At 36.7% G+C, this 18,208-nt stretch overlaps 1 protein-coding gene and 1 pseudogene across 7 annotated transcripts in view; both read left to right on the top strand.

Moving 5' to 3' along the window:
• Nucleotides 1-18,208, top strand: part of Cad86C (Cadherin 86C) — a 411,455-nt gene that overhangs the window by 365,574 nt on the left and 27,673 nt on the right. The gene's annotated exons all lie outside the window — the stretch shown is intronic.
• On the top strand, nt 5,176-5,984 carry LOC142219849 (uncharacterized; annotated as a pseudogene).

The following is an 18,208-nucleotide window of genomic DNA, read 5'->3' as shown; positions in this document are numbered from 1 at the left end:
TTAAGTGAACACAGCTTCTCAGATCATCGCTACATCAGTTTCAAATTTGATGTTCATATCACCAAGATCATATTTCCGCCAAATGTTAGGAAAGCTGACTGGAATAGGTATAGGGAATCGTTCAATATGATGATACCGGAAATAACAGAGACAAATATGAGAAATGTGCAAGATATCGAACACGCAGTGGAGCGGATTACTAAGGCCTTCAACATCTCACTGAAAGCTGCATGCCCTAGAGGAAAGCCAAGGGGGAAACATCGACCACCATGGTGGTCTACGGAATTAAGTAATATGAGGAAATCCTGCAGGAAGCTCTTTAACAAGGCAAAGTCCACCAGAGCCCCTGAGGACTGGGACGCTTACAAGAAGAATCTGAGAGGATACAAGCGAGAACTGAGAAAGGCTCAGCATAACTCTTGGAATGCTTACTGCAGCAGTATTGAGAATACGTCCGAGGCTTCCAGACTACGGAAGGTTCTAGCATCCACCAACTCCGCTCCAGGTTTCATTAAAACATCGGAGGGCAATTGGACAACGTCCAGTAAGGAGACGCTGGAGGTACTATTGGACACACATTTTCCTGGAAATCAGACGGTTGAACCATGTACTGGCGGTGCCACAGTTGCTCAGCGGTCGTTTCCTGTCGAGGAAATTGTATCGGAAACTAGAATAAGATGGGCGCTAAATAGCTTTGGACCATTCAAATCCCCTGGACCTGATGGAATTACTCCGGCGGAGTTACAAGCTGTAACTGACAAAATTATCCCCTGGTTGTCGGTGATATATAAAGGATGTATCAACTTATCATATATCCCAGGAAAGTGGAGGGAAACAAAAGTCGTTTTCATACCTAAAGCGGGAAAAGCCTCTCACTCGAGGGCGAAGGATTTCCGACCAATCAGCTTATCCTCATTCCTACTTAAGACTCTGGAGAGGATGATAGATATTTATCTTAGAACTAGCATCGATTCAAGTTTGTTCTCGAAACGACAGCATGCATACTCGAAGGGCAGGTCTACTGAGACCGCACTACATGAACTAGTCAGCTTTATTGAAAGCTCACTATCTGTCAAAGAATACACAATCGTGGCGTTTCTAGACATCGAAGGGGCGTTCAATAATGTCCATCCGAGCTCGATATTAAATGGACTGACAACTCTGAATGTTGATCCATGTATACTCAGGCTGTTAGACGAACTGCTAATGAAGAGACGTATTTCAGCCACACTAGGACAAGCAAACATACAAAGGTATGTGAACAGAGGCACTCCCCAAGGAGGAGTCCTATCACCTCTTCTTTGGAATGTTGCTATAAATAGCCTTCTGGTTACTCTAGAAAAAGAAAGGATAAAAGTGGTGGCATACGCAGATGATGTGGCTCTGGCAGTCAGGGGAAAATTCCCATCCACAATCAGAGATATTATTCAGAGGGCCCTCCGGATGACTGAGAAATGGGCGAAAGACAATGGTCTTGGGGTAAATCCTGCAAAGACAGAATTAGTCATGTACTGCAACGATCGCAAAACTCCCACGGTTAGGCCTATTTCCTTAGGGGGTATTGAAATTCCCTTTGGTGAATGTGCAAAATACCTTGGCGTTATTTTGGACAGGAAGCTGAACTTTAAGCTTAATATTGAAGAAAGGGCGAGAAAGGCAACTGTAGCTTTGTACTCGTGCAAAAAGGCAATAGGAAAAAAGTGGGGACTGAAACCAAAAGTTGTGCATTGGCTATACACGGCAGTGGTTAGACCTATAATGCTATATGGTGTTGTAGTCTGGTGGCCGGCACTTCAGAAACCGACTTGTTTAGATAAAGTTCAGCGTATGGCGTGTTTGTGTATTTCAGGCGCATTCAGCAAGACAGGAACAAATTCCCTTAATGTCGTGCTGCATCTATTGCCTTTAGACATTTTGGCCAAACAGTCAGCTGCAACAACGGCTGTGCGGTTGCGCGAACTATCGCTGTGGTCGGAAAAAGGTTACGGTCACAGTTCTGTCCTCAAAACAATGCCAGATGTGCCTAACGTAGTGGATTACACTTTGGCGAGTCCACTTTTCGACAAAAAGTTTGAGACTCTAATCCCCAACAGTGAGGCGTGGTGCACACAGACCCCGGGGAATAAAGAATATATAGATTTCTACACTGATGGCTCCAAATTGGATGGACAAGTGGGGTTCGGAGTATATTCTAATGATCTGGAACTTCGAATAGCGAAAAGATTACCTAATCACTGTAGTGTTTTTCAGGCTGAAATATTAGCAATAAGAGAGGTGGCGAATTGGCTGAGAAGTAATGTTCCAAAAAATGTGGGCATTAATATATACTCAGACAGTCAACCTGCAATAAAATCCTTGGACTCTGTGTTCCTCAACTCGAAAACGGCCATCGACTGCCGCAAATCTCTCAATGAGATGGCTGAGCAGTACAATATTCACCTAATGTGGGTGCCTGGCCATAGGAACATACCGGGGAACTGCGAAGCGGATGAGTTGGCAAGGCTAGGGACTACCTTACATATTCCAGGGGAACTAGAATTTGTTGGTATGCCCCTAGCTACCTGCAAGCTCATGCTGCGTGAGAAGGCTGTTATGATGGCAAATGTTCGATGGGAGAATTGCAAGGGTTGTAACGACACCAAGCAAATATGGCCCCATTTCAACTTAAACCGCACACTAGATATGCTAATGTTCTCGAGACGTCAGATATCACTCCTGATATCTGCTATAACGGGTCGCTGCCTGATAGGCGATTTTGCAAAAACTATTGGCGCGAAGTATAATGACTATTGTATGAGCTGTCATGATGCGGAGGAAAAAGAATCAATTAAACACCTCTTGTGTGAGTGTCCTGCATTTTGTGTAAAGCGCAAGCAACTTTTAGGAGCATATAGCTTCAGATTACTGGCGGATCTGGAAAACGTTAACTTAAGCAGTCTGCTACTGTTTTTGGAACAATCTGGTTGGTTCAACAAAGAAAAATAATCAAGAAGGTTCAGCGGTTAAAACTAGAAGTGCCCATATGTAATAGGTACTTTTAGTTAATGTGGTATCACAATGGACTGAATAGTCTAAGTGAGCCTGAATCTTAATCGGGCTGCCACTTTAACCTAACCTAACCTAACCTAACCACCTTTAAAAAATGACTAAATACGTTTTGTAGAAGACGCAGTGAGGATTTAAAAGTATTTTCGTTTCGCCGAGATATGGCGATATATCTAAACATTACCCGTTTTCATATAAATTTTATGAATGGAAACAATTTTGGTTTTGTTATACAGCATTGCTTGGATACGAGTAAACAAAATTACAGGTGGCTGAATACGTTTTATGTAGCATACAATTAGGATGTTTTTTAATTCAACCGAATATACAAACACACATACATATATAAACATGTGTTTGATTGACAACATACAAATGTGATTTTTTGGAGTTTCGTAAATATTGTCAAATATTTATTATCTAAAAAGTGATTTAAATTGTCATTGATAGAGAAAAAATGTCACCAACGCGAAGATCAACTATAGGTCGACGTACACTTAATTCTACCTATAGATTTAATCAAAGGAGAATACAAAATGTTGAGGAACGCTCACAACAGAACCAAATTCAACTATTACGAAACCCACGTCGTCATACATCTGCATTCAACTTCATTAAATCCAACATCGAGACGAACGACACGAACTTCACGTCGTGCTGTGCAAAATATGGAATATGCTGCTTTCGTTTACAATAGTGAAAATGATTATAGTGAATATGCTATTATTGGTGAAATGACAGTGAGACGTCCACATTGCGATGCGGCCAAATTTCAGGGCGAAACTGCTGCCATGTGTTGTGTGAACGGTAAAGTAAAACTGCCAGCATTTGAATCTCCCCCGATCCACTTCAAATGACTTCATTTGGTGCGACCAAAATTGTAAGAGACAATTTCATGCCGACGTTTAAGGTGATTACTTCATGCGCAATATCTTTTGAAAAATGCGACCTGAACAGCATTTTTTAATGTGTGCAATAATTCTGACCCAACATATAATTACATTTTACAACTGTTACAGATTCAAGGACAGATTTATCATCAAGCTGGCTCCTTATTGCCATATCCTGATGTTGATCATCAATTTTTACAAATTTATTTCATCGGAGATGCAAATCATGAATTGGATCGACGTTGTACAATTGCTGCGTGTACAAAACGACAAATTATTTTTGAAATTCAAACATTTTTACATCAGCACAATAGATTAATTCGATTGTTTAAAATCGCTCTCGATCGTATGCCATCTGATGATCACAGAATCATTATTAGGGCTGACAAGACGCCCTTTGGAGAGCATGCGAGAAGATTTAATGCACCAAGAATTGATGAAGTGGCCATTGTAATGGTTGGAGACCAGTTTCAATCTCACGATATTGTGCTTCATCGAAGGAATGAAGCATTACGCGGTGTTTCAGAGCTTCACCGAAGCTATGATGCATTGCAATATCCATTATTACACTGGAAAGGTGACTACGGCTATCATATCAATATACGAATGTTAGATCCACGAACCGGTAAAATATATATGATTTAATTTTAATATGCACTCATTTCATAACAAGAAGACAGGATTTTAATTTTCTAATAATGCATTCATCGTAGGTCGTGACGTAGAAAAAAAGTTAGTGGAATGAATTATTATTCATGATTCGGCCACAAGAAGACTATATTATGCGATGTGGTAAACTATTTCAGCAATACGCTGTAGATATGTATGCGAAAATTGAAACAGAGCGGCTTAATTACCTTCGATTCAATCAAGCGAAATTGAGATCGGAAGAGTATATTAACTTGCGAGATGAAATAGTGAATGATGGCAATGTTATTGATATCGGACGTTTAACAGCATTACCATCGACATATGTTGGCAGTCCGCGCCATATGTACGAATATACGCAAGATGCAATGTCATACGTTCGCAAATATGGTCGTCCCGACCTATTCATAAACAATTTATTTGATGGCCAGAATCCAACAGATCGGCACGATGTTACAGCACATGTATTTTGACAGAAAGTAAAAGCACTGATGGATTTAATTATCAAAATGCGAATCTTTGGAGAGGTGCGTTTCTGGATGTATTCCATTGAATGGCAAAAGAGAGGGTTGCCTCACGCACATATCTTGATATGGCTGGTCAAATTTATAACATAATATCAGCTGAAATTCCAGATGAAATCAGCGATCCAGATTTATTTGATATTGTCACGAAAAATATTACCCACGGCCCTTGCGTTCAAATAAATATGAATTCGCCATGAATGATCGATGTAAAATGTTCAAAGCGATATCCCAGAGCATTAACTTCAGATACAAAAACAGGTGAAGATGGATACCCTTTGTACCGACGTCGGTCACCCGAGGATAATGGCATCCAACAACAGTCAGATTGTGCCTTATTCTCCACTATTGTCAAAAGTATTTCAGGCTCACATAAATGTTGAGTACTGTAATACTAAAGTCGATTAAATACATTTGCAAATATGTGAATAAGGGCAGTGATATGGCTGTTTTTGGAGTATCTGGTGACAATAGCATTGATGAAATCGGTCAATATCAAATGGGTCGCTACATTAGCACTAATGAAGCTCTTTGGAGAATTTATTCATTTCCACTTCATGAGCCATATCCTGCTGTGGTTCATTTGGCCGTTCATCTTGAAAATGGTCAGCATGTGTATTTTACCGATGCAAATGTACAGTATATAGCAGCTCAGCCACCAGCAACAACATTAACTGCATTCTTTCAATTGTGCGATAGCGATGAATTTGCCCACAATGTGACTGAATTATTAACTGTAACATTCTCGAATGATATTAGATCCAAAGGAAGTCATGCGAAAGCAGTTATTGTATTCAAGGATGTGAGAAAATTGCTTGAATCGGGATCACCTACATCGAACAATGATTACAGTGGCTGTGGTGGTGTAAGTAATTGATCCAGTTTGACTTTTCCACTTGCGCAGCACAATCCAGCCGTTTCTCTTTTGAACTTTAACGCATTGCAAACCGACATATAGTCGTCATTGGTCCAATATCCAAATTTTCATCATCATTGTAGTTCGCAGTGGGATCATATTGGAATGTCAAGCGATTGTATGATGCCAATGATCTTCGTGTGCTCACGCGTTGTCTCAATCGGGCATTTTCTCTTATTATATTTTGTCTTTCTTCCCTTAAATTCTGTGAATACACTTTTTGCTGGCTTGTATGTCTTGTGCGGCGGCCGATGTTCGCACGTGGTCCTAAAATCATTTTGGTCTATGGACGGTGTGGTGAAGTTAACTTCAAATGCACGATCCACATAATTTACACAGTTCAACTTACTACCTTATGCTTAGTACTAAGTTCGTTTCTGTGAAAAACGATTATCTTCATCTATCTCATCTATATAGGATCTCAAATTCAGGGATGTTACATTATTTATGCGAAATAATATGCCTGCCTATTTTTTCGTGCGAAAAATCCAGGGTTGTATAAATATATGCTTTAAAATGCTCAAAACAAAGATTTCGCATTTATTCCGCGCTAACGTTTTTTATATGGAGTATAACAGTTTTTCGTGCGAAAACGTGATCTTAGTACTAGGCTTTAAAGACAAATGTCTGCTGTTTAAATTCACTAAAAATTTGCACAATACATGTGATTTCCAATTGAAATATTAGGAAACGATTAAGTTATTTTTTTTAAATATTTTTTTTTACAGTGTATACAATGCCGGTTTGTCACATGAAAAATTGTCACATAACTTTTGCATACTAAAAATTTGCACAATACGCGTAATTGATTTGATAATTTTCAATTGAAATGTTAGGAAACTAATAAGTTATTTTTTTAATATTTCTTTCACAATTTCACAGTGTACACAATGTCGGTTTGTAGGTTAGGTTAGTTTAAAGTGGCAGCCGATTAAGTTTCAGGCTTACTTAGACTATTCAGTCCATTGTGATACCACATTTAACTAAAAGTACCTATTACATATGGACACTTCTAATTTTAACCACTGAACCTTCACTATTATTTTCTTTTGTTGAACTAACCAGATTATTCCAAAAACATTAACAGACTGCTTAAGTTAACGTTTTCCAGGTCCGCCAGTAATCTAAAGCTATATGCGCCTAAAATTCGCTTACGCCTTACACAAAATGCAGGACACTCACACAAGAGGTGTTAAATTGATTCCTTTTCCTCCGCATCATGACAGCTCATACAGTAGTTATTATACTTCGCACCAATAGTTTTTGCGGTTCAAGTTTAAATGGGGCCATATTTGCTTGGTGTCGTTACGACCCTTGCAATTCTCCCATCGAACATTTGCCATCGTGACAGCCTTCTCACGCAGTAAGAGCTTACAGGTAGCCAAAGACATACCAACAGATTCCAGTTCCCCTGGAATATGTAAGGTAGTTCATAGCCTTGCTAACACATCTGCTTGACAGTTCCCCGGTATGTTCCTATGGCCAGGCACCCATATTAGGCGAATATTGTACTGCTCAGCCATCTCATTGAGAGATTTGCGGCAGTCGATGGCCGTTTTCGAGTTAAGGAACACAGAGTCCAAGGATTTTATTTATATTTTTATTGACTGTCTGAGTATATATTAATGCCAACATTTTTTGGAACATTACTTCTCAGCCAATTCGCCACCTCTCTTATTGCTAATATTTCAGCCTGAAAAACACTATAGTGATTAGGTAATCTTTTCGCTACTCGAAGTTCCAGATCTTTAGAATATACTCCGAAACCAAATGGCTCCAAATTGGATGGACAAAATTTGGAGCCATCAGTGTAGAAATCTATATATCTTTTATTCCACCACTTTTCGATGTTTTGTCGAAAAGTGGTTTCGCCAGAGTGTAATCCACTACGTTAGTCACATCTGGCATTATTTTGAGGACCGAACTGTGACTGTACATTTTTTCCGACCTCAACGATAGCTAGCGCAACCGCACAGCCGATGTTGCAGCTGACTGGTTGGCCAAAATGTCTAAAGGCAGTAGATGCAGCTGACATTAAGGGAATCTGTTCCTGTCTACTAAAAGCGCCTGAGATACACAAACACGCTATACGCTGAACTTTATCTAAACCTGTCGGTTGCTGAAGTGCCGGCCAACAGACTACAACACCATATAGCATTATAGATCTAACCACTGCCGTGTATAGCCAATACACAATTTTCGGTTTTAGTCCACACTTTTTTCCTATTGCCTTTTTGCACGAGTATAAAGCTATCGTGGCTTTTCTCGCTCTTTCTTCAATATCAACCCTCTAATGTCCCAATTTGTTTGCCAGCTGACTAAAAACTCAATGTTAACGATACAAAATCAAGAAAACGACACAAGAAAATTTTATACGGTAAAATTCAGTATATGCTGCAAAGCTTCTTGAACAGTTTTAACTAAATTTTCGTTTTATTTTACAGTTTTGTTGGCTTAAGGTGTGTTTTACTAAAGGCTTCCTCAAATAACGAAGCCCGCCTAAAGGCGGGATTGGGCATTAGAGGGTTAAGCTTAAAGTTCAGCTTCCTGTCCAGAATAACGCCAAGGTATTTTGCACACTCACCAAAGGGAATTTCAATACCCCCTAAGGATATGGGCTTAACCGTGGGAGTTTTGCGATCTTTGCAGTACATGACTAATTCTGTCTTTGCAGGATTTACTCGAAGACCATTCGCTTTCGCCCATTTCTCAGTCATCCGGAGGGCTCTCTGTATAACATCTCTGATTGTGGATGCTGACTGCTAGAGCCACATCGTCTGCGTATGCCACCACTTTTATCCTTTCTTTTTCTAGGGAAACCAGAAGGTTGTTTATGGCAGCATTCCATAGAAGAGGTGATAGAACTCCTCCTTGGGGAGTGCCTCTGTTCACATACCTTTGTATGTTAGCTTGTCTTAGTGTTGCCGAAATACGTCTCCTCATTAGCAGTTCGTCTAGCTGCCTAAGTATACCTGGATCAACGTTCATAGTTGCCAGTCCATTTAATATCGAGCTAGGATGGTCGTTATTGAATGCCCCCTCGATATCTAGAAACGCCACGATTGTGTATTCATTGACAGATAGTGAGCTTTAAATAAAGCTGACTAGTTCATGCAAAGCGGTCTCAGTAGACCTGCCCTTCGAGTATGCATGCTGTCGTTTCGATAGCAAACTTGAATCGACGCTAGTTCTAAGATAAATGTCTATCATCCTCTCCAGAGTCTTAAGTAGGAATGAGGATAAGCTGATTGGTCGGAAATCCTTAGCACTCGAGTGAGAGGCTTTTGCCACTTTAGGTATGAAAACGACTTTTGTTTCCCTCCACTTTTCTGGAATATATGCTAAGTTTTCACATCCTTTATATATCACCGTCAACCAGGGGATAGTTCTTTCAGTCACTGCTTGTAACTCCGCCGAGTTATTCCATCTGGTCCGGGGGATTTGAATGGTCCAAAGCTATTTATGTCGGTGAATATTTGTCACATCACTTTTGCAACTTCTTAAATCTTTCGCACAGTGTGTCGCAATAACTCCAGAAAGCACGAACCAATTTCCTACTTCTCTCCGTTAGGTTTATAGCAAACAAAATTCAACAAAAGTTTCAACGGAAAAGCGTGAAAACATTTTTTATATACAGCGCCATCTCGGCTGCTTTTCCGGAGCGCACGGACCGACTTCCACTGTTTTCCATTCTTTGGAATGATATCGGGCTCCGTGAGGTTTATGGCGCTGTTTTACATACAGCGCCATCATTGATGCAACTCCAGAACGAACTGAATTCATCGCAGTTGCTTTTTTCTTCACGCATGAAGATAAATTGTAAAATTAACTAGTCGAGACATAAACCAGGTAGTTTTTGCCTGCGGGTTAATTACAATTTGCCTAATGGGTTAATTACAATTTGGCCAGTTAAAATATTTAATGAAATTCAGCACTTTCCAACATATTTGCGCAAAATATTTTGGTATTAAACGAAAGATCTTGAAGAGTACTATAAATGCAAGTGGTTGTCATGTTCGAAAGCGTCCCATAAATGTTAGTTTTGCAGCTATATTTTAAAAGTCAGTTTGTCTAACTTGAAATAAAGTTAAACTACGCCCACTGTGCAATACCTGCTCTAGATTTTTTGGTATCAAATGAAAGCTCTTGATAAGTACTATAAATCCAAGTTGTTGTTATATTCGAAAGCATCACAGAAATATCGATTTTTATCAAAAAGGAACTTAGTTTGCACGAAGTTACAATATACACACAAAAAAATTTTCTGATTCAATCACGAAATTAATTGATCCAATTAATTTTTAATTGAAATGTCTTCAATCACAGAAATGATAATATCAATTAAAAAATTAATTGAAGGTCAATTAAAAAGTTAATTGATCCAATTAAAAAATTAATTGATACTATTATTTTTGTGATTGAGTTTTGTTTCAATTAAAAAATTAGTTGAATCAATTAAATTTTTAATTGAATATTTTTTAAAACTCAATTAAAATTTTAATTGGAAAAATTTTCATGATTTTTTTTTGTGTGTAGGGCACCCGTGCCCACTGTGCAAAACCTGCTCTAGATTTTTTGGTATCAAATGAAAGCTCTTGATTACTACAAATGCAAGTAGATTTTATTTTCTAAAACATCCCAGAAATGTAGGTTTTTGTGAATTTTTTTTAAATTTAATCGCCACAATTTGAAATAAAACTAAAATGCGCCCACTGTGCAAAACCTGCTCTAGATTTTTGGTATCAAATGAAAGCTCTTGATGAGTACTATAAATCCAAGTGGTTGTTATATTCGAAAGCATCATACAAATATCGATTTTTATCAAAAAGAAAATTACTTTTTTAGAAAAATAGTGCACATTGGCCCACTGTGCAACACCTGGTTTTTATTTTCGAAAGTTTCCCAAAAAAATTGTTATTTTATAAATTAAATTAAATTAAATTTTTTTTATATATTTTTAGTGTTTACAGAGTTCGCATTTAAATGACTGTATTTGATAATTGTAGTAATAATTATAACATGCTTTACATACAGGCCTACGACATTTTTCGCAAATTAACCCAATTTGTTCTCTACGGTTTACTGATGCACAGTGTAAGCATATATTTGACATATCATCCGCATGATTGATTAAATTATTTCTTATTTGATGTCTATATTGCGCTGGAGTTTGCAGATGTACTAAATTTTTTCGTTGCAAAATATAATCCATATATTGACATATAAACACACCACAATTAAATGTGTCATTCTGTTTCGCGAAATTTGGCTTTTTATGAATCCATTCGTTAGATTTGGATTTTTCTGAAAAAGTTTTGAATAAAATATCAGACTTTTCGTAATTTCCTAGAGGATCCAAGTACATGAAGTGCATACTGGAGGTATTTTTTATATAGACAAGTGTAAAATGTCTCTCTGCTAGTATAGGTACAAAAACGTTCTCATATTCCTTCAAATTTATATCGAAGTTCATGTTTCCAAAAAATATATTTTTTCCCACTTCGCACGAAGTGGAAAAAGACTTTTGTTCTCTATATTTATATATAAGTACATTGGCGTAAATATCAATTACAGAGTTGAACAACTCTTGATTTTCAAGGCATCAAGAAAAGTTGGATATTCTGGAAACAAATTGAGTTGTCGATCGGAATGTGTTTTGTCCGGACGGATCAGTTGATGGTATGATCAGTTATATTGTCTCTACAGTGAGGCAGGCTTATAGCAAGCCACGAAATAGGAAATATTTTGAACCCAAACAAAAGTGGTTTGACTGGCAATGTTATCGCGCGAGAAATATGCTACGCAGGAGCCTGAAGTGATATAATCGCCAGCAAACTCCACACAATAGGCAGCTATACCATATTTCCAGGTCTAAGTTCCAGAAATTGTGTTTATTCAAGAAATTGGAATACTATAACTCAAATTTGAGGAAGTTAGACACGATATCCTGTAGTAAGGATTGGTGGTGTTTGGCAAAGTCTTTGAGAAATGACAAGGCTCCAGCGAAACGTAATCTCGGTGTAGATGATTTCTTGTCCCATTTTAGAAATGCATTTTCAATAACACAGGAATGTGCTCAGATCAATTGGTGTCTCCCATACTACACGAATACGTTTTTAGACTCTCCCTTTGAACTTATCGAACTGCGGGCAGTTATTTCTAATTTGGGAAAGAACAAGTCGCCTGGGCAAGATGGGGTTCCCTATGAATTCTACAAGTATGCTCCTCAATGTTTCTTGATGAATATATTAGAAGTCTTCAACCGTATTTTTTTTTTAAAGAGTCGATACCATCACAGTTTAAGCAATCAATTTTAATACCGCTATTTAAAAAGGGCGATCCGAACGTTGCGTCGAACTACCGAGGACTTTCTCTTATGATAGCATTTGCAAGATCTTCAACAATATATTACTCAACCGTATAAATGATTGGCTTTTCGAGAGGGATATCTTGAGTGAGTTTCAATCAGGTTTTAAGAAATGATATTCGACAATCGACAATGTTTTCAACTTGACAAACATTGTGTATCTCAATAATTTATATAACAAATTCACTTATGCGTTATTTGTTGATTTCACTTCGGCATTTGACTTGATTCCGAGAAACAGTCTCTTTTTCAAGTTATCATGTCTAGGTTTGAGTACCAAAATTATACGGATTTTGCAATTGTTGTACAATGGTACAAAAAGCAGAATACATGATGGAGAATCGTTTTCAAATTTTTTCTTCTTGGATTCTGGTGTGAAGCAAGGATGTATTTTGAGCCCAATTTTATTTTCTCTATACACAAATGATATCCCGGATATACTTCCAGGCGGTGTCACTGTTGCTGGAGTTAACGTCAAAGTGTTACTGTACGCAGATGATATAGTTATCCTATCAGATACTCCACGAGGTCTGCAGGATATGATTGATGCTCTTCGGGAATATTGTTTGAAGTGGCACTTGAGAGTTAATTTGATCAAATCGAAGATTTTAGTTTTTAGGAAGGGGCGCACAGTGTGTCCTTCCCATACATTCGATGGCCAAAAATAGAAGGAGTTGTACGAGAGTAAAGAAATTTGGCACGAATTCCTAATATAATAGAATTAAGAAAATTTCAAAGTATCGACAAAATTGACCACGCCCATCGCCCACCGCCCACCGCCCATACAAACTAAAATCATTTTTGGCTGTTAAAAATTAACTATTGCTACAAATTTCCTAAAAATTGCTGGAAGAACATATCTATGCAACACCTTTTAAAAAAAATTATTTCTTCAACATTGACCACGCCCATCGCCCATCGCCCACCTCACATACAAATGATATTTCAAAAATGCCATATCTTCTGTAAATTTATAACTAGAATGTTTATTTTTCGCAAAAATGCATACAGCATCTATTAAATGCTGTTTTGAAAATATGAAGAAAATCAGCCCACTGTAACACCCGTGCCCCATACAACCACCATACAAAAATTGTACAGTTCACTCTATTTAATTTATTAACAACATTTTCACATCCTCGTGATAATCTAATTTTTTAAGCTTCAATTTCGTTCTTAATGAATTGATGTATGGGTCGGAGGATATCAACAAATGATGCATTACGTCTTCGTTAGTAGAACAGCGCCCAGTCTTGCGCGAGTTATATAGCCTATAACGTTTATAGTCTTTATTCCTCGCTTCCTGCGCTTCTTCTGATAACATTCCTTTGAAAAATAAACCATATGTTAATTCAAAATGTATGAAACAAATCGTATCTTTAACCTACCTATAGGTAGAATGACCTCAGATACAATTTTGCTACCATGTATCAAAACTTTATGCACTGTGATAGGCATGTAGTACCATCCATACAAATCAATGTACAATTTTGCCGTGTCTAAACAATATATATGGAACTTCTCAGAGTATATTGCCTGACTGCAACTTATTGTGGATAATATAATTTTTAACCTATGAATCAGTTGTTCATTTACTCCGGTTATGTCGGCTGTAATTTCAGGGTTTTCAAAAAATCGTCGAGCTGTATTCCCATCGTTGCTGGAACCCATTCCTTGTTTTACCACACCAACATTTATTCCCAATACTAATTTAAGGTTTTTTTGAATTGTGGGCTTGGCTTCTTCTTTAATTTGTCTTGTATCTTGTATCTTTATTTGTTCGCCATGCTGCAAAGCTTTTATGCGCGCATGCAGAGGTGAAATACCAAATTTTAAAGCCTCTCCCGAATTTGATCTTGTTGCCATTTCGTCTAAATTGTGCATCTCCCTAGGCTTAGCACCACATATGAAGCACACGGACATAGAAGAGCTGCCAGTTAAAGTTGTTGCTATTTTACTATACTATTATAGTAATAGACATATACATATACTATTTATAGTAATAGACATGCACACAGGCAAAACAACAACAAGCAGTAACGAAAGAAAGAGTGCGCAGTTGTTGATGCATTCGTAAAATAACGCATAACGCATATTTTTTACTGTAATTTTTTGGTTTTCCATTGTTTTTTTGGCCGCGGGCAAATTTGGGCACAATTTTTTTTTTTTTTGAATCTGTTAGCTGAGACCCTCAGCTTTAATTTGGTATAGGACTCCATGTTTCGCACTGCTTCGCACACAACTAAAAGTTTAACGGAAAATCATAAATGTTTATCTTTTTTGGCCCAAAATAAAAAAAAATAATTTGTTTTTTTTTAATTTTTTTTTTAATTTACATAATGCTTGATGCCTATTTAAAGTGAAAAAAATTTCTATAAGGTACACTCGGTGTATAGTTTATAAGTAACAATGTTTTAAATATGACATAGAAAACTAACCTATTTGAGACTTGTTCACATATGTCAACTTTGCGCTGCTCGGGACAGAAAACCAATGGAGATATTTGCATAAAATTTTACACACATGACCTTTGTAATATAGTTTAACCAACTGTGCAAAAATCATCACAATCGGAGAGCAGGTCCAAAATGATTTATTGCCGCAGCGGACACAGTGTGGGGCGTAGGGCTCCTACAGACTTGAATTGGTACTATGGGGATACTAGTATCGAAATCGTGGATCACTACAGATATCTTGGAGTTGACATTACTTATAATTTGGCATTTGATAGACATATTAACAATAAGCTGTGTGAATCGAAGATGGCAATAACTTCTACATGGTCTAAATACTTGAATCACCCAAAGATTTCTAAAGCGAATAAACTGAAAATATTCGAAGCATGTTCGAGATCTATAATGTTTTATGCCGTTCAAATTTGGGGTTTCCAACAGTTTGATGGCGCAGAAAAGTTATTTAGATTTTTTATAAAGAAGATGTTATATCTACCGCCGAATACTCCTAATTATATGCTTTACCTGGAGACGGGGTTTGATTCCCTATTCATTACGACTTTAAGAATGCATTTAGAATATATATCTAAGATCTTACATCTAGGCTCTCATCGCCTACCTCGCATACTAGCGGAAAGGATGATAGAATTGGGTGAATATTGGGCAGGAAAATGGTTAGATATATGTAATTCCTTTCGAAATGAATTGGATGATAGAATGCCACTATGTATGCACTCGAGTGTCATTATAGAAAAACTAAAGATATGGGAACGCAATGCTTTTTATATGAATGCTCTTAATTCGCAATCTCATGACCTTTATCCGAAGTTGGAGTATAATGATATACCAACACTCACAGAAAATGTATCCTCTCGTGCAACGAGTTTAATTGTAAAATCTAGAGGAGGTTTGTTGGACTTAAACTCTCGTTCCTTCAGAAGTGTGTTAGATGGTATGTGTAGCATGTGTAATATGAATGCGAAGGAAAACGCATTTCACTTTTTAGGAATATGTCCAATTTATCGCGGATTTAGAATGTCTTATTTTGGTAAAACGTCTTTAAATGAAAACGAAGTTATTAATATATTAAATGGCACGAACTTTTCAGTACTATACAACTACTTAGAATCTTGCATAAAATATAGGAAATTAATCTTGAATGAATTCAACGTTTAAAAGAATATGTCCATTAAACAGAATTATAATTAAGTAATATGACATACAGCGGAACTGCTACGTCATATATAACTTACAAATTTATATGTATTTTAAGAATTATGAATTGTTAATCTATTAATAAATAATAAATAATAAAATAAATTGAGTTGTCGGTAAATTTAATCAATTTTAAAACATCGTAGGTAAAAGGGATATTTATTTTTTCTGGCAAAGGTTGCTGAAATTTATGGTATTGGATGCTGTTGCTAACTGTATCTTTAATTTCTACTTGATTATCTTTTAAATTAATTTTTTTTTCTTGGAGGGTTTTAATTCCGTAACATTTTTTTGTTTCAAATAGATTAAAAACAGATTAAGAATTAGTAAAAACCACCAAATTTCCTCGATAAAAATGCTAAATCCATTCTAGAAAACTTATTATTTTTTGAGTCCAAAATCGTCAAATCCAAAATTGCCGGCTAAATTGGCATCCTTGAACACAACATTAGAAAATATAGAGCGGAATCATGACGAGAGTCAAGAGAGAAATGCGTTTATAGTACTAATCAAGAGCTTTCTCTCAATACAAAAAAGTAGAGCATTTGCGCGCGTGATTTTGTACTCCTTAACAAATGTTGCAGGTTGCAACTTGTGCCAAACACGAATCTATATGATGTTCTACTTACAAACACAACATTAGAAAGAGTGGACTCATGACAAGATCCAAGAGAGAAATGTATTTATAGTACTGATCAATAGTTTTCATTTGCAGTGTTGCTAACTTTCGAAGGGCAAAAACCACCAAAAATATATTATAAAGAGGGAACAAATTGGGTTAATTTGCGAAAAATGTCGTAGGCCTGTATGTAAAACATGTTATAATTATTACTACAATTATCAAATACAGTAATTTAAATGCGAACTCTGTAAACACTAAAAATATATACAAAAAAATTAATTCAATTTAATTTATAAAATAACAATTTTTTTGGAAAACTTTCATTTGTACTACTCATCAAGAGTTTTCATTTGATACCAAACACTGTAGAGCATTTCAGTTTTATTTCAAATTGTGGCGATTACATTAAAAAAAAATTTTAAAAAACCTACATTTCTGGGATGTTTTAGAAAATAAAAACTACTTGCATTTGTAGTACTCAAGAGCTTTCATTTGATACCAAAAAAATATAGCTGCAAAACTAACATTTATGGGACGCTTTCGAACATGACAACCACTTGCATTTATAGTACTCTTCAAGATCTTTCGTTTAATACCAAAATATTGTGCGCAAATATGTTGGAAAGTGCTGAATTTCATTAAATATTTTATCTTCCCAAATTGTAATTAACCCATTAGGTGCGCAGGCAAAAACTACCTGGTTTGTGTCTCGACTAGTTAAATTTACAATTTATCTTCACGCACATGTTTCTATCCAATTTGCCTGAAATTGGAAATCTAGAGATATTTTATGACCACAAAGAGGTGTGCCAAAAATGGTGAGTATCGGTCCATGTTTTGGTATAGCCCCCATATAGACCGATCTCCCAATTATATTTCTAGGGCTTCTAGAATCGATAGTTTCTATCCAATTCGCCTGAAATTGGAAATCCAGAAGTATTTTAGCACCATAAAGAGGTGTGCCAAAAATGGAGACTATCGGTTGATGTTTAGGTATAGCCCCCATATAGACCGATTTCCCGATATTACTTTATGGGCTTCTAGAAACCGTAATTGTTGTCCACTTTGCCTGAAATCGAAAATTTTTGAATCTGTTAGCTGAGACCCTCAGCTTTAATTTGGTATAGGACTCCATGTTTCGCACTGCTTCGCACACAACTAAAAGTTTAACGGAAAATCATAAATGTTTATCTTTTTTGGCCCAAAATAAAAAAAAATAATTTGTTTTTTTTAATTTTTTTTTTAATTTACATAATGCTTGATGCCTATTTAAAGTGAAAAAAATTTCTATAAGGTACACTCGGTGTATAGTTTATAAGTAACAATGTTTTAAATATGACATAGAAAACTAACCTATTTGAGACTTGTTCACATATGTCAACTTTGCGCTGCTCGGGACAGAAAACCAATGGAGATATTTGCATAAAATTTTACACACATGACCTTTGTAATATAGTTTAACCAACTGTGCAAAAATCATCACAATCGGAGAGCAGGTCCAAAATGATTTATTGCCGCAGCGGACACA

This window comes from Haematobia irritans, chromosome 1 (genome assembly GCF_050003625.1).
Source record: "Haematobia irritans isolate KBUSLIRL chromosome 1, ASM5000362v1, whole genome shotgun sequence".
Classification (NCBI taxonomy): domain Eukaryota; kingdom Metazoa; phylum Arthropoda; class Insecta; order Diptera; family Muscidae; genus Haematobia; species Haematobia irritans.
The sequence above is the reverse complement of the archived record's forward strand: the minus strand, read 5'-3'. Positions and strand labels throughout refer to the sequence as shown.